General features: G+C 53.3%; 1 protein-coding gene and 1 long non-coding RNA gene across 7 annotated transcripts in view; one reads left to right on the top strand and one right to left on the bottom strand.

The window, feature by feature from the left end:
- CYB561 (cytochrome b561) overlaps positions 1–27097 on the bottom strand; it is a 33063-nt gene that overhangs the window by 4867 nt on the left and 1099 nt on the right. Inside the window, exon 1 of one of the 6 annotated variants that reach the window (XM_020898917.2) lies at positions 8053–8150. The exons of 2 other annotated variants lie outside the window; for them this stretch is intronic. The gene's annotated coding sequence lies outside the window, so the exon portion shown is untranslated. Of the gene's footprint in view, positions 1–1634; positions 1856–7105; positions 7213–8052; positions 8151–27097 lie in introns of those variants that run through there. 3 more of the 6 variants (XM_020898916.2, XM_070479543.1, XM_070479542.1) reach the window with 3 other exon arrangements.
- On the top strand, positions 7429–15642 carry LOC139039134 (uncharacterized). Its single transcript, XR_011492345.1, has 3 exons — positions 7429–7485; positions 10740–10870; positions 14260–15642. It is a non-coding gene; the product is annotated as an uncharacterized lncRNA (long non-coding RNA).

Below are 27097 nucleotides of genomic sequence, written 5' to 3'. Positions count from 1 at the left end.
CAGGGCTCCCAGGGGGCCCAGCACTCCATTCCCCTGGCTTGCCTCTTGCACTACCCCAGCCTCTCCCAGTGGCCCTGGAGACACCCTCCTTCTCCTTATTACCGGCAGAGAACAGCAGCTGAGCAGAGAGATTTGACTAATACGTTGTGGGATCCTTCCTAATACGTACTGAGCACAGTGGGTTTCCTGGTGGCTCAGACAGTAAAGAATCTGCCAACAAACTTAGGTTGAGTCCCTGGGTGGGGAAGATCCCCTGGAGAAGAAAATGGCTACCCACTCTAGTATTCTTGCCTGGAGAATCCCATGGACAGAGGAGCCTGGTAGGCTACAGTCTGTGGGCTCCCGAACAGTCAGACGCGACTGAGTGACTGACTTTTCACTTTCACTGTTCACCCTCTACCCTGTGCAGCTCAAGAGAGCTAGTGTCCGGTCGATCAGGCCGTGTCCTCCTGGTGAGCGGACCGTCTTTACCCCCACTTCCCTCTGCCACCTTGGACTACTGTCGGCAGTACCACCGTTTTTTAAAGAGGGGGGGCAGGCAGTGTTGATAACCCACTCCCTGTAGTAAAATACAGATAAGCAAAAAAAAAAACCAAAACAGAAATTACAAGTAATCAATGTTTTGATTTATATCCTTTTCATACTTTCTTTTACAGAAACATGACCATACCAATTTCTAACCTTTTTTCATTTATTCTAGACCACGCACATCTTTTCGTGTCAGTGAACATACATCCACATAATGGTTGTCTTATTACATGACAGTTTCATATTTTAACCAATCCCCTATCTCCTGTTAAATATTTAGTCAGGTTTCAACTTTTCACTAAGTAAGCAACACTACGTTCTCATCTCTGCACACCTGTCTTAATTCCTAAATGGGATCCTGAGCAAGGGCTAGGTTCTTTTTTTAGATTTTGGATACATTCTGTCAAAACACCTTCCCAAAGCACCCCCATTGCAGGTGGGAACACCTGCTTCCAGAAGCCCTGGACACAGTGATGCCAGCCTTCAGGAACTCTTGCTTGCTCATCTGTCACCTCGACCCCTACACTGGAGGCTGCTGAAACTACTGCCAGTCTGCCTCTCCTCCAGATTTGAACCCCATTTCTAGCTGTCCACTAACACCTCTATCTGGACATCCTCCAAGCACTTCAAGGTCAGCACATCCAAAGCCACATTGCTCTCCTGACCTCCCAGGTCATCAGTGTGGCCGTCTCCCCCAGGTCTCGCCATCACTTCCCTCCCAGCCACCTTCATTGCCACCACCCAGCAGGGCCTGGGACTTCTGCCCCCATCTCCCTACCCTCCTCGGCCTGCCTGACCCTCGGGGACAGACAGAGCCAGCTCCCCAGTCGTGATGCCCTCCAGGCACAAAGGGCCGCCAACTCATGATGGTCAAACGCCAGCTCCTCAACCGATCCCGTCCAGGTTTCCACCCGCAGCCGCCACCCTTTTCCTGCCAAGTCCACTGGGAGGAGATGCTCCCGGCCAAGGCTCTGACAGCACAACCTGGTGGTAACCCGTCCACCTCACGCTCCCCCATGCTTCGCTTCGCCCCACGACCTGAAATGGGCATTTTGTTCGCCTTTCCCCTCCTCTGTGGCCCCAAGGCTGGCCTAGGGCTCACTTACCCCGGTCCTGCGCTGCGCCAAGCCCACGTGGGCCTCTCTGCTTCTGAGCCCTGTGAGCTCCCTGCAGGCAGGGACTGCGTCCGCCTCCCCCTTGGGCGTCCTCAGGGATCTGATCCCCTGCGCTGACTCCAACAGGAAGACTGTTCTGAATAAAGAGATGCTGTCCTCCTCTCCTTTATTAGATTCCTCTTGAGAGCCCGGGCACAGTCAGAATCTGATTAGCTCTGAATTAGGAAGAGCGGAAAGAATGGGCTCTGCCCCAGCCGGCCTACCAGTCTGCCCGCCCATTAGATAGCGAGGACAGAGGGGGGTTCAGGGCTGCGGAGAACGGCACTCCTGGGTCCCGAGCCGCTTCGCTGTGACACAAGCCACAGCCAGCTTTTTCCCTTCCCAAGCGGTCTCATCATGAGATGGGCACTTCTTAGCCGTGGCACTCTGATTTATAGTAAGAAATGTATGCAACAAAGCATCTAAAACCGTAGGAATTTTCAATGTGAAGAAAGCTGTAAACGTTTCTTTTGTTATGTTAATATTACATTATGTTAAAGAGCCCCTAGAAAACTGGGGAATGGTTACCAGGGGAACCAACCTCAGGACCGGAGGGTTGGAACTTTCAGTCCCACCCTTGACCTCTGGGGAGGGAGCGGGGCTGGAGATTGGGTTCAGCCAGGAGTGTCCAATGATTTAATCAGTCGGGCCTGTATAACGAAGCCTCCTTGAACCCCCAAAGGACAGGGTTTGGAGAGCTCCTGGGTTGGTGAACGCATCCACGTGGTTCCTCGGGGACAAGCTTCAGTGCTCCAGACCCTTCCAGATCTTACCCCACTTACCTCTTCATCTGGCTGGGATTTTTTTTAATAATAAATCAGAAATGTAGCAAATTTCTCTGAGTTCTGTGAGCTGCTCTCCCAAATTAATTGAACCCGAGAAGGGGGTCATGGTAAGGTCTGATCTGTAGCCTGTTAGTCAGCAGCACAGGTGACAACCTGGACTTGCAGTTAGCATCTGAATGGGGTCAGGGGACAGTCTCCTGGGACTAAGCCCTTAACCTGTGAGATCTAACCCTGTCTCCAGTTAGGTAGTGTCAGTGTTGGGTTAAACTGTAGGACAGGGACTTCCCTGGCAACCCAGTGGTTAAGACTTCAAGCTTCCAATGCAGAGGGTGCAGGTTTGATCCCTGGTTGGGGAACTAAGACTCTTCATGCTGCAAGCTGTGCCCGAAAAAAAAGAAAAAAATTGTAGGACCCCCAGCAGCGTCCGCTGAGAAATGGAGACTCACTTGGTGGTGCTGAAAACACCAAGGAACAGTGTGATGACAAGACGTGGCTTTAATGTCCTCACTGAAAACTTCGTGAGTTCCCTTGGGAGTCTGAACCCCAGTGCTGTCAGCACTCCAGTGCTGTTTGCACCCTGAGGTGGTAGCCTGGAGATGGGAGCTTTTGTGCCTCAAGGGCGGGAGCCCTGCTCTCCTCAGCTCTTCCTGAGTTCTCTCAGTCTTCACAGTAATCTGTGATGATAACAGGATTATTACCCCCATTTGACACGTGAGTAAATTGGGACTCAAAGAGGATAAATAGTGAAAGTGAAGGTGTTAGTCACTCAGTCGTGTCCGACTCTTTGTGATCCCAAGGACTGTAGCCTGCCAGGCTCCTCTGTCCATGGAATTCTCCAGGGAAGAATACTGGAGTGGGGAGCCATTTGCTTCTCCAGGGGATCTTCCCAACCCAGGGATCGAACCCAGGTCTCCTGCATTGTGGGCAGATCCTTTACCATCTGAGCCAGCAGAGAAGCCCAAGAGGATTTTGTTGCAGGTGATTTTGGACAAGAGGATAAATGACTTGTCCAAAATCATCCGCAGCAAAGAGCTGCTCAACTCAGTTGTTTATCAAGTGCCTGCAAAGCAGTTGCCACACTGCTGGATGCTGGAACATAGAGACGAGACGTGGCCCCCGCCTTCCGGGGCCTTGCAGACAAGAGGCAGAGCAGAGGCAGATTCTAGAGTAAAGGGCCCCTGAGTAAATTCCGCTGTGCACGCTGGATCCGCGCTGGAGTGGCCATCCTACAGGGGACGCCCGCTAGGGGTGTGGCTCTGCGCTTTCTAACGCCAGCAACTAGGTGAGAGGTGACAGCTTCCTCAGCACTGAAGCCAGGATTCAGAGGACCTGACTCTGCTCGGAAGCACGGCCCTGGGACAGCCTCTCCCTTCCCATGCCATCCTCCTGGGCCCTCCTCAGCCCCTCGAGGACCCACTCGAAGGCAGCTCAGACCCACCATGACTTCAAGCATTGGTGTCCCCCGTGGGCTTTCTGGGGAGAAAAGGCTACAGGTAGAAACGGGCGGGTTAGAGAGAAGTGACGGGGACAGACTACTGCAGGACCTTCATGACAGCTGCTCCAGAGGCATCTCTCCTGGTTACTTCGCCCCAGGAACGAGGTATCCCAGAGGAAGTCAGAGATGAAGAATGACCATGGACTCACAGAAACCTAAGCAGTTTCCCCTGTAGACCCTTCCAATCTGAAGGTGATTCTAAACCTGAGTATGAGGGATGACAGGAAAACACAAAGGAGAAAGGAACCTGTAGGTTCCCCTCAGCTGAACTCACAGCCAATAAGATCTAAGTGAAAAAAATCCAGATATACAGAAAAGACAAAGCATCGAGCGGATTCTGTGCTTCACGGAAAATGAGCTGAGACCCCTTCAGCAGCATAACTGCCTATCACTTCTTTGGTTCAGTGTAACTGACAGCACATCTCTGCACAGATGGGCTGCTTCCAGCGACGAGGGGTACAGAGAAGATACTGCAAGGACTCGAGTTGGAATCCGACTCACCCACAGACGGGTGCATCTGCTAACCCTGAAATCAGTTGGGATTCACTCCCTAGTAAGCAAATACCTTTGAATCCTAGCCCTGCATTTCCTTCTCTCGCCCTTCCCTCTTTCCTGACGGTGGTTCCTCAGAACACTGGCAGCTTTGGGGCCTCCTGTGTTCCCAGAGCCGCCATGCAGGCAGCAACGTCAAGGGCCTGGAAGCAGCCCACCGAGCTTCCTTGGCCCAAAGGTTTCCTTGGCCCACCAGACCGAGCACCTGTGCGGGCTCGTGTGGGCCTTACCCGGCTGCCCTCCTTCCCGTCAGAGCACAGCATGGGGATCTGGGGTCTCTGGCAGCTTCTGGAACCTCGGGCTGTGACGTCACCCCACCCTGCCCCCACACACCTGCAGCCAGACCCCACTTAACTTGATCAACCAGGGCCAGGAGCTGCCGCAGGGTTTGAACGTGCCAACAAGCATCGCTCTCCCTCCCTGAGCCCGGGGGGCTTCACTGAAAGGCCACCAGGCCTAATCTCATTATGAGGACCAGACACCACACACGTCCACAGCCTGGAAGCAGCAGCCTGGCCTGGCCACAGACCTTATCGGCAGCAGCGTTTTAATTGGGTTAGAAAAGATTTTGTTGGGGGCAATCTTTTCTTGGGTACAAGGGGTAAATGACTCAATTGTCTTAGAATGTCCTCAAATGTGATGAAAGACAAGGCAAAATGAGGGCTGGGCTGTTAGATGGGGCCGTTTCTTACCACTGGCACCCAAGTAACCCCCAGGAAGGAAGGTGAGATCAGACACCGAGTCCAGTTCTCCATTAGGTCCAGGGGCTCACTCTCAGGGCTCTCAGTACTTGTAGGGACTCACAAAAAAAGGTGTGGATTTCTGTTGAAATCCTAAGAAAAAACGAACTTCTAGGATTGAATAAAATATTTTAATTTTTAGTCCAGCCTGGATTATATCTGTCTTTATACTTGTATGATTGTAAAATACAATTCTATTTATTTATTTATTTATTTTAATAGAGGAAGGAGAATGTCACAATGCAGCCCTGTTCAGATGGATGTGATTTCAAAGCCAGCCCCACTGTTCATGACAGGGAGCCAAGAGCCTTCTATGAGCCCGATTCCTCTTTCAAAAGGTAGGGCATGTTAAGATCCACCTTACTGGCCTGTAACAAAGACGAAGCAGAATATGTACCAGGGCTAGCACACTGCCCGCCACATAGTAGGCATTCAGTTAAATAGCAACCTCACAAAAACGAAATCTTTTTCTAAGAGCACCTTAGGAAGAGGCACACATCAGAAGCTGTTGACACATGAGGTTTGGAGCTGTAGACAGCCAGATGGCAGCAGACAGCCTGACCCCCTCTAATAAATCCACACCCCCACTTCTGCCTACCATGAATCCCCACACTGGGCAGAAAGCCCTGGATCTGGGGTGAATTCCTCCACCAGAATCTTCTAGCATTAGAACCACTTTATATCAGAAGCCGCCCAAGGGAAGATGACGCAGGTAGGGAAGCAGTGGGACAAGCAAAGGCTCCACTCAGGTCCTGGAGGCCCCTCCTGCCCAGGGGTGGGGTGGGAGGTTGTAGCAGGCCTTTCTGTGTATGGGGCTCTCCTTGGCATTTACAAGTTGCCTGTATTTTCTGCCTCAATCCAATTACACAGAAGAAATCAAGATATGTATGAGAAGTTAGCAAAGCTTTGTGGGTTTTTTATTTGTTTTTGCTATGAAAATGAAGGAACAGAACCCAGATAAGATAAAGTTTCATTTAATGAGTCTTAGCCAAGGTGGCATGAGAGAGGAGAGGGGCAACCCGAAGGGAGAAAGACCTGGGGGGTGCCAACCTCTAAAGATGTGGCTGGGACTTTGGGGTCCACCTGGATCCTCCTCTCTGTGGTGCCCTAGGGTTCAGGGCAGGCAGGAGGGGCGGTGCCCCCTATACCCAGATGTCAAAGGCAGCAGCAGATCCCTTCCTCCTCTTAGTTCTCCAACCCCTGTACCCACAGTTCAGGGCCTACCAAGGCCAACCCGAGGAGAAAGGATTTCCCAACGGGGAGACTCCTGCTTGCCCACCAAGAGGCTGGGGGTGTTCCAGAAGAACAAGGAAGGGACCTCCTAGCTAGACACCTCACCCCAAAGGCAAGAGGCAGAGGGAGGGGGCCCCCCGGCCACTAGAAGCAGTTCAGCAGCTCCATTTCAGGTTTCAAAAGCACAGTCGTGGCAAATGTTGGTTGATGCACTTCTACCCTACCTAGCTTCTGGAATATGGCAAAACATTAGCCGTGCATCTATGCATAAACTTGGGGGTCCCCTGCCGCTCCGTTCTAACTTCCAAAGAGACGAAGCACAGAGGTAGACCGGGGCCAACGGCCGACAGCTCCAGGAAAGAGCGAGTTGAGCTCTTTACTCGCAGGCCGGGTTCCGTGGCTCAGAGCCCAGGGAAGCAGGTGCAGTGAGTCAGGTTGGCGGCGGGAGAGGACAGGAGAAAGACTGGCTGCGGCGCCGGGATCCTGGCCTGTTCCGGCGCGGGTGCGGTCCCGCCACAAGCCCGGCACCCCTGAACCCACGGTGCCCCGGCACAGAGCCGGGCCCCCTCCCCACTCCCCGCCGAGGCCCGGCTCGCCCCCTCCGGCCCAGGCGCCTACCTGGCCGGACGTCGGACCCGGACCTCGTCCTCGCTGCTCCGCGCCGCGCCGCCGACTGGCCCACGAGCCGCCCGCGCCGCGCCCGGGCTGCCCCGCCGGTTCTGCCGGCCGCGCTACGACGTCGCCATGGCAACCGGGCGGCGGCGGCAGGGTGGCAGCCAGGCTGGCGACGCGGCGGGCGGAGGGCGTGGGGACCGGAAGTGCCCCGGCGGGTCCGCGCACCCGGGACCGGGCCTGGGCCCGGCCCCCATGGTGCCTGGTCTGGGGACAGGGCCCCGCCAGGCCCGAACCTTGACGCCGGCGTGGCAGGGACTGCGGCGCGAGACCCGAGCTCGAGTAACCTTCGAATTCGGGCCTCGCGACCTGGCTTCCGGGGTCCGGTGCGTTCGGGGGCGTACGGGGCTCTGCTGTCCCGCGGGTGCTGGGGCCGCCTAGTGTAGGCCGGACTTGGAGGCCGCGGGCGACGCTGAGCGGGGCTGGGCTGCCTGGTCCGCCCAGGCGGGACCCGGGGCAAGATGGGAGGGGGAGTACCGGTGAACGGCCACCCTCCTCCGGCCTGGTCTCCAGATGCCCTCGCCCCACGCCCTGCCTTTCCCTCCCACCTTCATCCCTCGCCCCGCCCCGGGCTCAGGTGGCCACTAGGTGTCAGACGTGGCCCAGGGCTTGGCCCTCCTTGCCGCTCCCGCAACCCTGGGCACTCGCCCCTTCCTGGCAATCTGTAAGGTGGAGGTGTCACTCTGCAGGGAGGCTGGATTCACTGCCTCCCCAGTTCTGCAGCACCCGCACCCCTAACACATACACACACACGTGCACACAGACACACACTGGGTGATGTGCCCCCTTTTCCCAAGCCAGGGACCTTTCCCAGACTATACCACCTGCCACCCCACCCACACCCATACCCCCCCTCTCCCATCAGCAGCCTAAAGATAAATATCAGCTCTCACCAGTCTTTCACGAAGGTCTAGACCTAGCCACTGCAGCCTCCCCAGCCCCAGTGGCTAAGAGAGGAAGGAACCAAGGCCAAGACGGAGCCAGCCCCTAGCACAGCCCCATCCAGGCCCCCCTATCCAGGAAGTGCTGAGAGTAGATAACAAGTCCAGCCCAGACTTTCTACAAGCTCAGAACAAAAGGTTCTTTCCTGTCAGATGCCTGGCACGACTCACCAAGCGCCTGAAGGTAGTAGTGAAATGGGGTTTCCTCCTATAGAGACCTGAAAGAGCCTCAGTGAAGGGACACCACCCCCACCCCCCACCCCAGCACTGTGGGCTCCCCATGGGCCTGGCCAAGGTGGCCTTGGGGATCCAGTGCCTCCTTACAGATAGAATATGCTCTCAAGCCATGACAAGACGCCTAAGTGTGCCTGTTGCCCTGGGCACACCTTCTGATGAGGCAAACACTGCTGGGCCCACCCCCTCTGAGTGACCAAGCTTAAACCTGTCGTGAACAGAAGTTTTGTTGGGGTAGCGCTCCAGCCAGAGGGAGTTAATGGACATTTTAAATTAAGAAACAGCTTCCTTCACATGCCAACAGGCAAACAGCAGGCCACAAGTACCTTGTGAGTTGTGTCCTTGGAAACGAGCCACTTCCCATTGTTTGGCCTGTGTATTTGGGTTTGGAGGAGGGGGACTGTGGGGGGCAGGGCTGCAGAGAGGAGCGGAGCCTCCCTGGGGGCCTGATTTGAGCGTCCCGGTGTGGGGCTGGAAGCCCCTTGTGAAGCCCGGAGAGAGTTGCTGAGGTGGGAGGGCGGTCTCCCACCCACCCCGCAGCCCTGTGGCCTGAGCAGCAGCACTGGCCCCTTAGAGAGGACAGCACACGGGGCCCCCGGCAGAGCTCTCAGGAGGGGGTGGAGGTGGCTCTCTGAGCGAGGCAGCTTGCCTCCACGGGGACCAGTCACACAGGGACTAGCTCTAAGGACGCATGTCTCCACCACTGTAAAGGGCAGACAATCCCACCACGCTGCAGTCAAGCACCAGGGCCGCGTGGCCTTGCCACTGCTGCCAGTATTCCTGAGCCCGGGTGATGGATACTCACTTGCTTCCTCCCCCGTCCCTGTTGCTGAGGCCCTCAACCTGGGAGGCCAGAGAAGCATCCACCCTGCAGTTGGGGGGTGGTGACCAGCAAGGGACACAGCCTTAAACCCCTTCTTGGGGACCAAGGTTTCCCCGTGCAAACCCTCCCTTCCTACACTCACTACGCTGCACTAACCTCTGTGGTCCTCAGACTCACCAAGTTCACAGGCCACTCTCCTTCAGAATGTTCTTCCCTGATCATCACTTGGCTTATTGCTTCAAATCTCAGCGCAAATATCCCCTCCTCGGAAAGGCCTTCCCTGACCACCCAGCCCAGTAGCTGGGGTCAAGGGCTGAGATGCAGGGAGATGCCCTGGATTACTGTGCTAGTGACAGCCCTGGGAAACCACACCTTGAGCATTCCCTGTTCTCTGGCCAAAAGCATTCAAAGAGCAGGAAGAACCCAGACTGAGCAGAATGCACATTATAAAGCGAGCTCAGATCCCCTAGCAGCTGGTGGGTCACATCTGTCTTACTACGGTTCCCAGACTTAGAAGGAAAATACCCCCAGGGTGCCCTATTAAATTTAAATTTATTTTTTTTTTACTTTTTTGGCACGAGTATGTCCCACATATGACATTGGAGAAGGAAATGACAACCCACTATAGTACTCTTGCCTGGAGAATCCCATGGAAAGGGAGGCTGGAGGTCCACCGTCCATGGGGTGGCAAAGAGTTGGAAACTACTGAGTGACTAAACCACCACCACCACATATGACATACAATATACTAAAAATGTATTAGCTGTTTATCCAAAATTCAAATCTACCTGGCTATCCTATATTTCATCTAGCAGCCCTACTCTTGCTCCTGTGTGGGAAGGACAGAGGGGCCTCCCAGCAGTGCCCACCCCACCCCCACCGCCGCCAACAAAGCATCCCTGCCCCCAGCAGGTTGAGACACCAGTCACCTCCTCTTCAGCACGTGCCTTGGCAGAGGACTTGACCTTGGGCTGCTTGGAATACCAAGTCAAAGGCAGTGGAGATGGGTTCCCCAGTTCTAAGTCACTGTAAGATGCAAACACACATAATCCATTCACTCTTTCCAGTTTTCATCAAGTCACTTCAACATGCCGGGTGACATTGGGATGTAAGAATGAACAGGACAGGCACAGCCCTGTTCTCTCCAGGCCCTCACAGTGCAGAGGAAGGGCACTTCACCCAGACGTGAGGGTCACAGAGGCTTCTGGGACATGGCCGCAGGGCGGGCAGGGGTTAGCCTGGCAAAGGGGCAGCAGGGAGCGAGCAGGGGTGTTGGCCGGAAGGCAGACAGGCGAGGAGGCCCAACCGGCACTGCTGCAGTGGGGATCAGGGATCCGCATGCCAGATCCAAACCCCATGCCAGCTCTGGGAGGTAGGCCTGGCGCTCAGGTGGCACATGGTCGAAGAGCACTCCATCTAGGAGAGCGGCCTCCAGCCAGGGGCGGCATCCTCAGACCTGCTTCCTGGGGAACTTGCCCCAACTTCCTGGAGAGAAAACTGGTCTGACTCTGAAAGGCCATGGCTACTTTGATGAGTTTTGAACGGAATGATGATTACTCAGCGGGGAAATCCTCTCTTCCAGCCCCGAGAAGCAGGAGTGGCCAGAAAGGCAGCAGCCAGAGCAGGAGCAGCCGGGCATCCAGCAGGGCCGCAGTGATGGTGGCGGAGCGGCAGCACTGAGGCAGGGAAACTGCAAAGCTTCCAACGAAGGCAGTGAGTCATCTGGGACCTCCGGAAGGCAAGGGGAAGGGGCTGAGGGACGTCATAGGCTATGGGTCCCGGGTTGACCCCAAAGTTGGTCCAGTCTGGGAACACAGACTGAGATAAACAAGAGTGAACTGTCCACGAGCCAAGAGAACACCGCAGGCTGAATGGAAAAGCCATGAGAACTGGGACGGTCAGGCCAACTTTCATTTCTGCCGCTCAGAGCAAACAGGATGTGGGAGGCACAAGTGACTGGGGAGCAGCCGGTGCTGGGACCCCAAGGTGGGGGGCAGTGGAAGGGGTGGGTTTTCCCAGCCTCTGTGTGATCTGCACAGCCCTCGGGGTGCAAGGGGTGAGGATCAGGAGGAAGACCATTTTTCCTTCCTCTCTTTCAACAAAAGTTTATTGGGCGCCCACTTATGCCTTACATTGTTCCAGGCCCCAGAGAGACAGTAATCCGTAAGACAGACGTGGTCCCTGCTTTCATGAAACTTACATGAAGTGGGGGAGACAGATAATTAAAAGATAGGCGAGTGACACACACGAGAAGCATAATTGCGTGTAGTAACAGGTGACAGGAAGTGGATGGAGTGCCCCAGCAGGGAGGGCTGTCATAAAGGGGTGCTGGCAAAGGCTGTCGGAGGAGAGAGAAGTAAGGGTGGGGGGAAGGCCCAGGGGAGCGACTCCAGCCAAGGCATCGTGTGGGAAGAAGGGCAGAGGCCCAGACCGGAATGTGCAGGTTGTCTCCATCCCGCCTCCCCACTGCCCGGCCTGCCTCATCCCCCAGCACAGGCGACGTCAGCCACGCGTGCAGACAGAGGAGAAAGGAGGTCTCAGGTCACATAGAGGGCAGAGGCTGAAGATGTGAGGTGTGTGGCAGAGACCCCACCAGAGGTTCCGGGGTTGTGTCTGGGCACTGACCGTGTCTGTCATCCACTGGAGAATCCAGACATCAGCCCTGATCATTAGGGCACCACTAAGCTCCCCTGGCCCAGCCCATGTTTGCCTGTGGCTGCTGGTACCGCCTGAGCAGGAGGCATTGGAGCCCCAGCCCCAGCATGACCCCCACTCAGACCAGCACCCCCCTCAGGCGCCCACATCATGAAACCGCAAGGAAGTGTGTGTCCCCATCGTGCCATGAGCCCCACATCCCCATTGTGCTCCCTGAGCCCGTCAGGCGTTGAATCAGTCAACAAACCCTTAAGACCTGCTATGTGAGTGCGAGGTGCATTGTGGAGAGCGGGAAAGACATAGGAGGAACTTCCCTGGTGATCCAGTGGCTGAGACTCTGGGCTCCCAATGCAGGGGGTCTGGGTTCCATCCCTGGTCAGAGAACTAGATCCCACATGCCCCAACTAACATCTGGCACAGCCAAATAAATAAATATTTTAAAAATAGAGAGACCCAGGAGAGCAAGGGTATAAGGTGGGGGTGAGGACTGGCCAAAGCTGGAGTGGTGTCAGCAGAGACAGGAGGAGGAAGGTATGAGCTACCGATAATGACAGCCATCTAATCACCTCGGCTAACCAGCCATAAACCGCAGGACTGGGCCTCCTGCACTTTGTTCAGAGCCTATGACAGCTGAGCGCTCATCTTGGCTCCTTAAGCTGCTGCAGCTCTGGCCCCACAGCCCCAGGTGCCCAGCCGAGCTCCTCATGCCAGGAGCGTGGTGAGGATGTGGAGGCCTCTGAGTCAAAAGTGCAAGATGACCAGGCCACAGTCAGGAGGGTGCCCCGAGCGCAAGATGGGCCAAGGCTCAGGCAGTGATCCCAGCTGTAGCTCTGTGATGACCCGCTTCCAGAGCAAGATGCAACTGATCCCCAAGGAGCAGAAGGAAGGGGCAGACAGACCAGGCATCATCCCTAATGAGTGCACCAAGGCTGGTGGCTCTTCCATGGTCAGAGCAAGTCAGCTGCCCGCTTGTCCTGAGTCAGAGGTTTCACTTCACCCCTCTCTGCCCTGCCCCTCCCCGCATCCTTTTTACTTCTCTTGACCTGGACCATCGCCTCCTGCCTGAATGCTCCTATCAGGCCAGCTGATAGGGGTGGAGCTTCACTCAGGTCCTTGATATGAGAGCAGATTAGATTAGACGGTACCTTGACCTTAGCCCTTGGACTGCAAGGAGATCAAATCAGTCCATCCTAAAGGAAATCAGTCCTGAATATTCATTGGAAGGATTGATGCTGAAGCTGAAACTCCAATACTTTGGCCACCTGATGGGAAGAACTGACTCATTGGAACAAACCCTGATGCTGGGAAAGATTGAAGGCAGGAGGAGAAGGGGACGACAGAGGATGAGATGGTTGGATGGCATCACCGACTCGATAGACATGAGTTTGAGTAAGCTCCGGGAGTTGGTGATGGACAGGGAAGCCTGGCGTGCTGCAGTCCATGGGATTGCAGAGTCAGACACAACTGAGCGACTGAACTGACTGACTGACTGACTGACCTTAGCTCAGAAATCCCCTCACCTAAGAAGCCACATTCCTCGGGTCCCTCCCAGCCAGTGGGAGACCCCCAGAGGTAGGCAGGTGCCAGGGAGAACCAGGGCCCGCAGCGGGTCCCCTTGTCTCTTGCCTCATGGCCCCCTGTGGGGCGGTCACGCCGCCTGCTCTTGAAGGGATCCCAGGGGCCAGAGCCAGGCCCTCCTGCTCCTTCAGTAACCAGTAGCTCAGGTCTTCTGGGGAGCTCACCCCAAGCTCCAGGGCCCATGAGTGATGACCCTGAGAGCCATCTCTCAGGCCCCACAGACTAAGGCCGTAGGAAGGCAAGGAGATTCGAAGTCATTACCATCCTGACCATCCCTTTGTCCTCTGTGCCCTTCACAGCTTGGAAGGCAAGGTCAAGTCTAAACGGATGTGACTTCGAGTGCTCTCATCCATGTTCAGTTTTTCTCACCTTTCACAGGCCTGTCTTCATCTGATAACCCCAGGCACCTCTGAAAGCTTAATTTGGCCCGGGGCTCAGCCCTGGCTTCACTTGTCCAAGGAGTCAAGGCCGATGGGGCCGTGCCAGTGAGCCCAGCTTCTAGGCCCTTAGAGACCCTGTGCTCTGCTTCCTGCCCCTGTGGCATCCCCACAGCATCCTGGTGACCAGGTCAGTGGCAGTCATGTGCACTGAACAGCACTAGCTTCTCCAACCACCCCCCCCAAGATGACTGGGTCCCACTGGGCCTGCCCCAATCAGGTTCCTCCATGGAGAGGTGTCTCCCCGGAAGCCCCAGCACCTCCCTTGCTGGCTGACCATCACAGAAGGTCTGCTAAGATAAAAGGGAATCAGCTCAGGTTCCTTCTTCCTCTTATGCACATTGGTCAACCTACCCACTCCGCTGTCCAGGGAGGTGACCTGAGGGGGCCTTTGCCCAGCCACAGAAGGCCACTGCCTTTTCTCCTCCACAGACTTTGTGCTTGATGTCTGCATGAAAGGCCCCCTGGGGACATCTGCTCAATGTCTCCTAAAGCAGGGAGACGACTCCAAGGTGAGCAAAAGACAAGGTGTTGTTTTCTCCCCTAGGAACCCCTCCTCTCACCCACCTTTGATGCCTTCCAGGGAGTTTATTTATGGAAGGGTCCCAGGGGAGGGACCAGGCTGGGGGCAGGATGCTGCTGGGACAGGCAATGGGGCTGGAGGCCCTTGGGGGGCCCTGGGTATGTCAAGGTGCAGGCAGACCCTAAAGGTGCACAGCCCAGCGGGAGGCTGGCCAGACCCTGGTTCCAGGCTCCCACTGCACACCATTCTGATGGCAGCTGTCCTCCCAGCGCCCATCTCTGCAGCTCCCCACATTGCCCTCTCTGCGACCACTGCAGGCATTCTATTTCCCTCTGAGTCTTTCTCTCTCAGCTTCTCACTCGGTCTCTCCCCCTCCCCTCCACCTCTGTCTTCTGTCTGACCTGAGAGTCCCCAGGCTTCCAGGAGAGATGATCTCCAGGCTTCAGGGCATGGGCGGTTTTACCCAGCTTCCTGGCCCCTCTGGGGATAGTGAGTTAAGGTCCATTAGAATCCTGAGCTCCAAACTGAGCCCCACTGTGGTTGGGGAAGTGTCTCTGGCACCCAGCAGGGCCATCTGAGCAGGAGAGAGCTGGCCGTGCCCTGGTCTGACAGCTGAGGCCAGTGGAAGCCTGGGCACGCCCACCCACGGCCCCTCACCACCACACACTCCACTTGCTGCGAAGAAGGCTGCAGTGCCTTCATTCTAGTCAGGCTTTCAGCACACCAGCCAAGCGCATGGGCGGCTGGGCCTGCAGCGGGCTCTGGAAATGCGAACGTGATGATGGCATTGCACACCTGCTTTGGGGGAAGGAAGGTCTGGCCTTGGGGGACAGTGGTGATAACCAACATTGGGGACTGTGAGCATTGCAGACAAAAGGAAAGAATGGCAGGAAAGACTCAGGAGCCCAAGGATCAGGGTCTGCTTCACAAGCCAGTGGGGCAAACCTCCATCAACCCTTGAATTGTCAGCATATAAAAGGAATCTGACTACAGTGGTAAACATGTAGTTTGCCACATGAGGACATTAAAAAACAAAAGTCATCATTTTTTTCCCAGCACCGATTTATGAGAGAAATATTTTAACTATTAAAAAATAAAAGATAGAACACTTAGAAGATACCGTGACCAAGATAGGGCAGCTGGCAACTTGGCTAATGTGTCCTGATCGATTTTCTGTATCTCACTGTCCTTTGATTTTCTTGCTTTATTGCTGACTGCTGAACACTTTATCAAGGGCCAGACCCGCCAGGGGACTGGCCCTCTGGGAAGCGCTGATAGAGGGGCCTGTGCAGGTGGGGTGAGAGCCGGAGCCCTGGGAGGCGGGGGGCGGGTGGGGCCACACAGGAGAGACTCTGGACCTCACACTCCAGAGTCCAGATTTTATCCCCCAGCCGATGTGGAGACAGGAGGGGCTCCCAGGAAACGGATGCAGTGGTCAAGTCCCCAAGCATTTATTGCCACAGCTGTAAGGATAGACCGGAGGGAGAGAGACAGGGGAGCCTAGGGGAGGGGCTGGTGGAAATGATGAGGGTCTGTCCCACGGTGGGGACAGTGGCGGTGGGCCTGGAGAAAGGGGCGGAGCCAGGAAGAGGAAAGTGTCCTCCCGCATTCCCGTCGGACCATGAACAGAGATAACCTTGGGAGGGCAGAACCAGGAGAAGTGGGCTTAAGACTAAGGATTAAAAATCAGAACACCCTGACTGGGAAGAACGTGGCAAGTGACACTTCAGTGAGAGTGGACCACAGCAGAGAGCGTTCCGGAAGGTGGAAGACGAGTGGGCAGCAGGCAGCTCACACTGGGGGTGCTTGTACTAGGGGTCCACCTCTTGTACCACTTTAGTCAACTCATAACCTCTCTGTGCCTTAGTTTCCTCATCTGTAAATGGGAACCAAATAGTAGCTGACTCACAGGGTTGCTGGGAAGTTTACATTAAAGATGTGTAGAGCGCGTAGATGCCCTGCTCCATAGACATGGCCTGACATTAATATGCATTGTCACATTATCCCCCAGCACCCACACAGCCCCCAGAGCACAGAAGGGATTATTAATTTTGGTAATGGGGGCGCAATCAGGGCAAAATACTAGGCCTGGCTTCATGGGAGGCCCCGGGCTCAAAGCCTGCCTTCTGGGGTCCTGGGCAGTGTTTTGACCACTCCTGGGCTCCCTTGGGCAGCTCTCACCTGCCACTCCCACACACGCACCTAACGGCGACCAAGATGGAAACTTGCTGAACTTGTGACAGCACTGGTCCCAAGAACAGAAGGGACTCACACTCCCTGAAAGGTTCTCTGGGGCGGATGCCCAGTCCACCTACAGGAGGCAGGCCAGGAAAGGGGGGCAGAGGGTCTGGGGGCCACAGGAGGGAGTGCGGACTGGAGGAGGCGGGAGTGCCGAGCTGGCTCCTCAGTCACCCGCCTCCCTCCTGCAAAGGACCAGCGCCCTCCAGAACTGAATCCTCGAGTCCTCGTCCCCTGCCCCCCTCCCCAGACCTGCTGCTCACATGTTTGCCACCGAGGAACACGCTTTCCAAGGCACCGTCACCCCTCAGCTCCCCCACCCGGCCCCATCCACTCTCCCTCAATAGACCCTGAGTCTCCCACTTCCCTTAGGCTCTGTGGGGCCCTGAGCCCTGTCTTCTCCTGCCATCTCTGGGCCTCCAGAGTTTGCTAAGCACATCTTCACTGAACACCCTGAAACACAGCCGTGGTCTTGGCACCGTCCAACGCGAGCCCTTCCTTAGGAGGAAGTCTAACCGCCCACCTTGACTTGGCAGCCGCAGCCAGCTCACCAGCCCCCGCTCACTGCCCTGTGTTGACCCAGGGAACTTGCTTTCTCTTTCTCCTCTGCTTCAAATGCGAGTCCTCCAGAGACTGGCCTGCTCAAGTCCTACCCCTCCTGTCAGGGCTCAGCCAAACGACACCTCCAGGCAAGGCTCAGGGCCTGTCGCCGCTCTGGGAATTACTTGATGAACATCCAGGGAGCCTGTGTTGGTGAGACCATCTCCAAGCAATGGGCCCGCACCCCGTGGTCTCAGGAATGTGCAGAGAAACCAGCAAACAAAAGAAAAGGAGGGAGATATTTTTAATGCAGACCAGGCAAGATTAGGCAAGAGGAGACAGGACAGATGTGAGTCAAAGATTACTCAGATGTTCCTGGCCTGGGAGACAGAGATGGTCGTCACTGTCCACGGCCATGGCAGGGCTGGGCCTCCGCCTGGGCCTGGAGTGACACAGGGCACCTCCCCTTTCACTGCTTCCTGGGGCTGGGGGCCTAACGTCCCAGAGGCGGAGCGCAGCGCAGACCAGGGCCACAGATGCTTAGGGCATCTACAGGGCACAGTCCTTGGGATGTCAACATTAAAATAACAACAACATCTTGCTAAAATATAAACAAGTAAAACAAAACAAAAGTTTGCTGACCAAGTGTGTGCTGTGCGTGAAACCGAAGGGAAGACCTAAAAGAAGACAGGAAAGTTAAAATTTTCTCAAAGGATACGATTGCTGAGTCAAAAGCAGTAAGACTGAATTCTGCATATATTCTGCACTTAGACAAGAGGGAAATCAGATGGTAATTTTTCACATGAAAAAAATCTAAGGGTTTTCATCAACTCCCAGGCTCAGGCCAAGCCACAGCACAGATAAGACTGCCAGAACAGCCATGGCCCTCAAGCTACACCAACAAACTCACATTAACTGGGTCAGGACCCCTCTGCGCCAGCTCGGGGGCCTTCCTCAAACCTGGGAGTGAGATCTACCAGGAACATGGAAACTGTGGTCCATTCACTAGCAGATGGACAGGTATGAGGGGTTTGGGGACCACCTCTTCCCAGGAACCACTGAAAGTAATGGACTTCTTTTGGAGAAAAAGAGACGTAGATAGACAGACTCTCCTGTTTGAGGGATGTTTCCTTTGCCAAAGACAGAAAACAGGAAGTGTTTCTCTGGAGAGCAGAGAGAAGAAGAATCATAAATGATAAGGCATCAAGATGATCAGTGATGATGAGAATCATTAATGATCAATCCTGCCAGTAGCAGGAGAAAGCAAAGAGTCCTTCGGACAGCAAGGAAAGCAAACCAGTCAATCCTAAAGGAAATCAACCCTGAATATCATTGGAAGGACTGATGCTGAAGCTCCAACACTTTGGCCACCTGATGCAAAGAGCCAATTCATTGGAAAAGACCCCTGATAGTGGGAAAAATTGAGGGCAGGAGGAGAAGGGGGTAACAGTGGATGAGATGGTTAGATAGCGTCATTGACACAATGGACATAAGTCTGAGCAAACTCTAGGAGATAGTGAAGGACAGGGAAGCCCGGCGTGCTACAGTCCATGGGATCACAAAGAGTCAGACCCAGCTTAGCAACTGAGCAACAGCAACTTATTTGAAGTAAAATGTGTATCCCATTTTAATAGTCAAAAACCTATGTACTGGGACTTTAGTGGCTAAGAATCTGCACTCCCAATGCAGGGGACCCAAATTCGTTCCTCGTTCAGGCAACTAGATCCCACAGGCTACCATGAAGACCTGGTGCAGTCAAATAAATATATAAAAATAAAATAAACCTGTGTACCGTTAATCATCTGATCCTCAGCCTGGCCGGGCCCTGCTGACCAGAGGAAGGAATGCTCCTATGAAAAGCAGGCTGTGCCTCTCTTTCTGAGCCACCACCTTCCAGTAACTCACCAAAGTGACCAACAACAGAGTGGGGAGGAGAGGCTCCTGGTGTACACTCTCCAGGCCTTTTAGAAACGGGGAGCTGCTCCTGTGGCCACATTTCCACCTGAACCTACAAGAAGGGAGTTGCTGCAGACGTTGAGGGGGCACCATTTAACAAGGAACACCAGTGCCCCCATGACAAACGGGAATTGCCTACAACGTCCACAGCATGCAGCTGGCACTGTCGGAAACAAACAAGATAAAGACAAGATTCCTGCCAAGAGAATTAAGGTACACACTGCACACAGGAATTATTCCACCAGCCAAGATAGCTTCCTGAAACATGTGAAAGAACGTGATCAGAAAAAGAAGGAGGCGAAAAAGAAAGTTCTTTGGGTTCAATTGCAGTGGCAGCCTGCTCCACCTGGAGAATCCCAGTCTGTGAGAACCCATGACAGGGAGGCTGCGCTGCCGGAACCCGTTCTCTCTGAAGTCATGGCTTGATAGCTATAAAAAGTAAATAAATAAAGACCTCTGTGTGTGGAAGTGTCGGTCACTCAGTTCTGTCCAGCTCTTAGGGACCCCGTGGACTGTAGCCCTCCAGGCTCCTCTGTCCATGGAATTCAGTACTGGAGTATTCCCTCCCCTAGAGGATCTTCCCAACCCAGGGATCAAACCAGGATCTCCTGCACTTCAGGCAGATTCTTTACCATCTCAGCCACCAGGGAAGTCCCTAAATGACCTCTGGACTGTTTGGGGGGGGGGGGGGGGGGGGGGGGGAAAGAAGAGAGGAAGGGGGAGTGGCAAGGGAAGAGGAAGAGAGAAGAGGAGCTTGTGCCAGAGCTGAAATTTGAGGAGCGTCACGGTTCTACAAACAAATGAAGGGAAGTCTTTGCAGCCAGGAAAGACTCAGGGGTGAAAACAGAAGCTTCAGAATAAACTACTGAGTGTAAAGTGGAACTGAGATGAGGCTGGAGGTAGGAGGTGGTCCATGCTCTACTCCAGAGCGTATCAGTTCAGTAGGGGCCACTCAGAGGCTTTGACTAGGAAGTCGGCATGGTCTGCTAGGAGCCAAGAGGTGAGAGCCAAAAAAAGAAAAATTGAGAAAATCCAGCCACTTTAAAAGTAAGACCTTCTCTAGCTAGGAAATCCGAATGAGTTACACACCAGGAATAACTTCTGCACCACGTTTAAATGACACAGGACTTACACCCAGAATACATAAAGATGGGGGTGGGGGGCAAAGGAGACAGCAATAGCACAGAGGAGGAAGCACAGTTGCCCCACAAACATATGAAAAGATGTTCAGCCTCATTAGCAACAAAGGAAAGTCTGTCTTGCCCACATTGGCATAAATTTAAAAATAGGAGAATCACTAAGTGTTGATGAAGGTGTGGAGCAGTGTGGGAACTCCCACCCACTGCCGTCCGGAGCGCGGATCAGTACAACAATTTTAGAAATTAGTTTGACATTCGGACACGCTTGAACTTTGGCATGTCTCTGAACATCTGCATATCCTTGGCTCAGCAATTTTAACTCCCTAGAGCCATATTTCTCAATGTTGAGGAGCACTTTTGGTTTTTCATTTGTTGGGGGAATAATACTTTTGTAAGATACGGTAAAAATGAATTCCAAAAGATGAGGTGAAAATAGACATACAGTATACAAGCCCGGATATCTTATTATTAGATTCAACAGACATCAAGTTACTTATGTATATCAAGGAGACGCACGAGAATGCTCCTGGCAAATTGTTTTATAGGCACAGAAACAAAAAGTAACTCACATGTCCGATCACAGGATTAGATCTTGGAGGAAAAAATGTGGAATAATCACATAATGGATTATCACGGACTATGATAAAGTTATGAAAATAAATGAACTGTAACCCTGCAGCAACAAGAACAATAAACTTTCAGAAGCTTAATTGAGAAGAGAAAAAACCTTAGAAGACTGTAATATGATGCCTTTCATTATAAAATATATACTTATGTGTTTATTTGGCTGTACTGGGTCTCAGTTGTGGCACATGGGATCTTTGACTTTCCTTGAGGCATGCAAACTCTTAGCTGTGGCATGTGGGACCTAGATCCCTGACCAAGGATCGAACCTGGGCTCCCTGCATTGGGAGCATGGAGTCTTAGCCACAGGGAAGTTCTCTATGATGCCTTGTTAAAAAACAGCTTCATTAAAGTGTAATTTACACTTCCCTGTTGTTGCATAATTCACTCATTTTAAGTGTACAATCCAATGATTAATAGATTATTTGGAGAATTGTGCAGCTACCACACTATCTAATTTCAGGGCATTTCCATCACCTTCAAAATAACCCTCCTGCCCATTTTCAGTCACTCATCATTCCCACCCCCAGCCAACCCCTGATCTATATTCTGTCTCTGTAGATTTGACTTTGCTGGGCATTAAATATAGATGGAATCATACCGTATGGAGCCTCTTTTGTCTGGGTTCTTTCACTTAGCATTATGCTTTTGGAGTTCATCATGTTGTAGCATGCATCAGAACTTCATTCCCTTTTATTGCCAACTAATATTCTATTGTGTGGATCTACTACGTTCTGTTTTCCCATCCCCTAGCTGATAGACATTTGAGTTGCTGCCACCATTTGACTCCTTTGAGCAACACTGCCCTGCATGCAAGTCTTTGCACAGACAAGTTTTCATTTCTCTTAGGTACATACCTAGGTGACACCGTACTTGTAAGTCTCTAAAACAAGCAAATTAAAAAATGTGATGTTTAGAGATACATATAAAGTACTGAAACTCTCCTTCACAAGAGAGAGAATGAAAAAAAACAGCACTCAGGGGCATGTGGGCGTGGGGCTGGGAGATGAGAGGGGAGGACGGGACGCAGCTAGACAAGAGTAATGGTGGGTAGAGGACTTACGGGTCTGCATTCTATTCTGCTTCATAACTTACGTGTACATTAGATATCATACACACACAGTTTATATTCTACATAACACATATATTGCATAATAAGAAGACACTAAAAAAATGAAAGCCTGTCTCCAATACTCAACAATCCCACTGGGTTCTCATCTCAGGATAACCAGGCTCCCGTTCTGGCCACCTGTCCATACTCAGCCTATTCTCAGCTCCCTCTGTTCCAGCCGCACTGGCCCCTTAGCTGTTCCTCAAATCAGGGAACAACCCTTAGAGGGAGAATGGGTAAAAACGTTTGCAGCTGTTTTACACAAGAGGAAACTGAGGCTCAAAGAGGTTATTTTGCTCAGGTCATAAGGCTTTTAAGTGTGGCCCGGATTTTTCTGGCCCCTGATCCAGTGCTGTTTCTCCTGCAGCTGGCTTTTGGCATCCATGTGAGTTAAGGCTGAATAAATATTGAGAGGTGAGGTTAGCATGAGTTGAGGAGCCAGAGCTCTGCATGTTAGTGTGCGTCTGTGTTGAGTCACTTCAGTTGTGTCCAACTCTTTGCAACCTTATGGACTCTGGCCCGCCAGGCTCCTCTGTCCATGGGATTTTCTGAGCAAGAATACTGGAGTAGGCTGCCACGCTGTCCTCCAGGGGAATCAGAGGAGAGAGTCGAACCCTCGCCTCCTGTGCCTCCTGCATTGGCAGGCAGGTTATTTACCACTAGCGCTACCTGGGAAGGCCCTTCTTGTTAGAGGCAGGACTTGATCTGGTCATTGAGAGATGAGAGGGTTTTGGTTCAGCGAAGAGGACCAGGTGGGTATCCAGTGAGAGAACCCCTGGCTCCTCTGAAAACCAATCAATAATCACAAGATTTCTTGATAAACATAGAATGACAGAAGTCAACATTTGGGCATTTTTTAAAAATTATTTACTTTTTTAAAATTGTTTTCAGCCATGCCCCACAGCCTGTGGGATCTTAGTTTCCGAGCCAAGGATCAACCCTTGGCTTCTGGCAGTGGAAGTGCTGAGTTCTAACCACTGGACTGCCAGGGAATTCCAGGGAATTTTTTTTAATAACAGCTTTATTGAGATATAATTTATGTGTTATAAAATCCCCACTTTTAAACGGTATGATTTGGTGGTTTTTAGTATATTCAGAGTTGTGCAACCATCACTGCTAATTTTAAAACATTTTCATCATCTCTTCAAGAAAGTCCACGCCATTGGCAGTCGCTCTCATTCCCTCTCCCCCAGCCGGGGACAATCACTCATCTACTTTCTGTCTCCCTGGATTTGCCTGTTCCAGACATTTCATGTAAATGGATTTATACAACATGTAGCCTTTCTCTTAGCATCATGTTTTAAAGGCTCATCCGTGTTGTAGCAACTAGTCATTTCTTTTTATGGCTGAATAATATTCCATGGTATGAATATACCACATTCAGATTATCTATTTCATCAGGAGATGGACATTTAGATTGTTTCCCATTTGGGGCTATTATGCCTAGAAATGGAATTGCAGGGTCACATGGCATCTCTAACATTTTGAGGAGCTGCTGAATTTTTTTTCCAAAGCGGCTGAACCATTTTACAATCTCACCAGTGATTCAAGGGCTCCCGTTTTCCCATGTCCTCAGGAGCCTTTGTTTTAGTCCATCTTTTTGGTTTTAGGCCTCTTGGTGGGTGTGCTTCCCAGGTGCCTCAACAGTAAAGGGTTCGCCTGCTGATGCACGAGACATGGGTTCGATCCCTGGATCGGGAAGATCCCCTGGAGAAGGAAATGGCAACCCACTCCAGTATTCTTGCCTGGGAAATCCCGTGGACAGAGGAGCTGGGTGGGCTACAGTCCATGGGGTCCCACAGAGTTGGACAAGACTGAGTGACTAAGGATGCACATGCACATGGTGGATGTGAAGTGTCTCATTGTGATTTGATTTGCATTTCCGTGATGACTGATGAAGTTGTGTGTCTTTTTATGTACTTATTGGCCAGTTGTGCTTCTCTGGAGAATATCTATTCAAATCCCCTGCCCAGTTTTAGTTAGTATTTGTCTTTTTATTGTTGAGTTATAAGAGCTCTTTATACTTTCTAAACACAAGTCCTTTGTCATACTGATGCTTTGCAAATATTTTCTCATTCTGTGGGTTGTCTTTTTTTTTTTTTCGTCCACACGGTGAGTCTTCCCTTACCAGGGATCTAAGCCCAGGTAGCCTGCAGTGGAAGCACAGAGTCCTAACCACTGGATTGCCAGGGAATTCCCTCATGAGTTGTCTTTTCATTTTCTTGATGGTGTCCTTTGAAGCATGATTTAATTTTGATGAAGACTAATTTGTCTAATTTTTCTTTCATCATTTATGCTTTTGGTGTCATATCTAAGAAGCCATTGCCTACTCCAAAATCACAAAGATTTATACTTGTTTCTTCTAACATTTTTGTGGTTTTAGCTCTTACAGTAAGTCCGTGATTCATTTTGGGCCAATTTCTGTAAATAGCATGAGGTAGGGGTCTAACTTCATTCTTCTGAGTGTAGAAATTCAGTTGTCCCAGCTCCGTTTGTTAAAAAAAGACTTTCTTCCCTTTCCCCCTACCCCAAGAGTGCCATTTAAATTGTTCTCATATCCTTGTCAAAAATTGATTGAACATAAATGCAAAGGTTTATTTCTCAACTCTCAATTTTATTTCATTGTTGGGTGTGTTTTCTAAGGGATTTAAAAAACAATAATTTTACTTATTTAGTTAGTTAGTTCTGGCTGCACCGAGTCTTTGTTGCTATGCAAAGACTTTCTCTAGTTGTGGCAAGCAGGGCCTACTCCAGCCATGGTGCACGGGCTTCCCTTTGCAGTGGCTTCTCTTGTTGCAGAGCATGGTCTCGAGCATGGCTCAGCAGTTGTGGCGCATGGGTTTAGCTGCTCCGTGGCAGATGGGATCTTCCCAGGCCAGGGATCGCATCTGTGTCCGCTGCACTGACAGGCAGAGAAGCCACTGGACCGCCAGCGAAGTCCCTAAGGGACGTTTTCTGACTGGCGACCGGTGACCCGTCTTCCCCACACGAGCGACGACTGTGGCGACCGGTGACCCGTCTTCCCCACACGAGCGACAACTGTGGTGACCGGTGACCCGCCCTTCCCCACACGAGCGAGGACTGTGGCGACCGGTGACCCGTCCTTCCCCACACGAGCGAGGACTGTGGCGACCGGTGACCCGTCCTTCCCCACACGAGCGAGGACTGTGGCGACCGGTGACCCGTCCTTCCCCGCACGAGCGACGACTGTGGCGACCGGTGACCCGTCCTTCCCCACGCGAGCGACGACTGGGGCGACCGGTGACCCGTCCTTCCCCGCACGAGCGAGGACTGTGGCGACCGGTGACCCGTCCTTCCCCGCACGAGCGACGACTGTGGCGACCGGTGACCCGTCCTTCCCCGCACGAGCGACGACTGTGGCGACCGGTGACCCGTCTTCCCCGCACGAGCGACGACTGTGGTGACCGGTGACCCGTCTTCCCCGCACAAGCGACGACTGTGGTGACCGGTGACCCGCCCTTCCCCACACGAGCGAGGACTGTGGCGACCGGTGACCCGTCCTTCCCCACACGAGCGAGGACTGTGGCGACCGGTGACCCGTCTTCCCCGCACGAGCGAGGACTGTGGCGACCGGTGACCCGCCCTTCCCCGCACGAGCGAGGACTGTGGCGACCGGTGACCCGTCCTTCCCCGCACGAGCGACGACTGTGGCGACCGGTGACCCGCCCTTCCCCACACGAGCGAGGACTGTGGCGACCGGTGACCCGTCCTTCCCCACACGAGCGAGGACTGTGGCGACCGGTGACCCGTCCTTCCCCGCATGAGCGACGACTGTGGCGACTGGTGACCCGTCCTTCCCCACACGAGCGAGGACTGTGGCGACCGGACCCGTCCTTCCCCGCACGAGGGACGGGGAGCTCTCCAAAGCAGACTGCGCTTCCTGGGTGGGTCAGGCCCTCGTGGCATCATAGTCACACCCTCCCCCAGGATTCGGAGCTCTCTCCATCGTTCTGCTGGTGGCTAGGCGGTAGCTGACTGAGCTAAGGGCCTTATCTGTCCACTACCTCTTAAGGCTATTATAAATACCGAATAATATCATTTATACAAAAGAATTTACAAAGGTCTAGAAAGGTATCCAAATGTAAGTTGTGTGTACTTTTAGATCATCTTCTAACCCCTTCAGCCTTTACTTTTATGGTTTTTCACGGAGGCCAAGGCGGTTCCATGCTGAACTCAGCCCCTCACCCACATGCTCTGTAGACATGGTCCCCAGGCCATGTGTCTGACCTGAAGCTGGAACACTTGCCCCCCAGCCTCCCAGACCCGGTGCTCAAGAGCTCCTCAGAGATGAGGCCCAGCTCAAACCCGCCTCCCTCCTGCTTCCCACGCTTTCTTTCCTGATAGAAGAGGGACTCCCTGGTTTCAAGCTAAGCCTCAGACTCCTTATTCTCTCTGCCCTTCCTCCCACTCCAAGACCCCTGCTTTGGGACCTGAAGGGGTGCCACTCTCAAAATCTCCCCCACCCAAGCCTTAGCTGGCGGAGATACCGTTCCTTCCTAGAAGACATCAGCTCCCTGCGCACACACCCCCCACAGCCCTCCAAGCCTTAGGACTACTGGATCGCGAGCTGGCAAGCTCTGCGGAGGAGAGGCCAGAGCCCTGCTCTCAGTGGGGCTGCTCTGATCCCAGGTGCCCACTTCGCCAGTCCTAAGGTGTCCACTGGTATAAAGGAAAGTGAGGGCCCCAGCCCTCCTCGCCCCTTCTTCCCCTCCCCTCCCTCCTGCCCCCCTCCACGGTGTCTCAGGACCATACTGACAACACCCTGCCACCCCCTCCTCCTAGGCTGGGGCAGCCACCTTTCTCTTCTCCCCACCTCCTTCCCCCCGCCTCTATCCTCCACACATCTCCCTGGCACTATGCCACCTGACAGCCCAGCATGGGCTCAGGCCCCTTGGCCTCCTGCACCCACTCCCTAGGTGCGGCGAGCCCACAGATGCAGAACAGGTGGGGGTCTCCTGAGCAGCTGTGGCCGGCATGCCTGCTCCCTCTGCACAGCCTCCGCTTCCTCCGTCTCCCTGTCCACACCCTTGTCGGTGTCTGGTCCATCCCTCCCACCTCTGGGGATGACACGGTGATGCTGAGGACGCAGCAGCCTAAGGGGAGGACACTCAGCCTCCA

The sequence above is a fragment of the Odocoileus virginianus genome, chromosome 17, assembly GCF_023699985.2.
Source record: "Odocoileus virginianus isolate 20LAN1187 ecotype Illinois chromosome 17, Ovbor_1.2, whole genome shotgun sequence".
In the NCBI taxonomy this organism is placed as follows: Eukaryota; Metazoa; Chordata; class Mammalia; order Artiodactyla; family Cervidae; genus Odocoileus; species Odocoileus virginianus.
The sequence above is the reverse complement of the archived record's forward strand: the minus strand, read 5'-3'. Positions and strand labels throughout refer to the sequence as shown.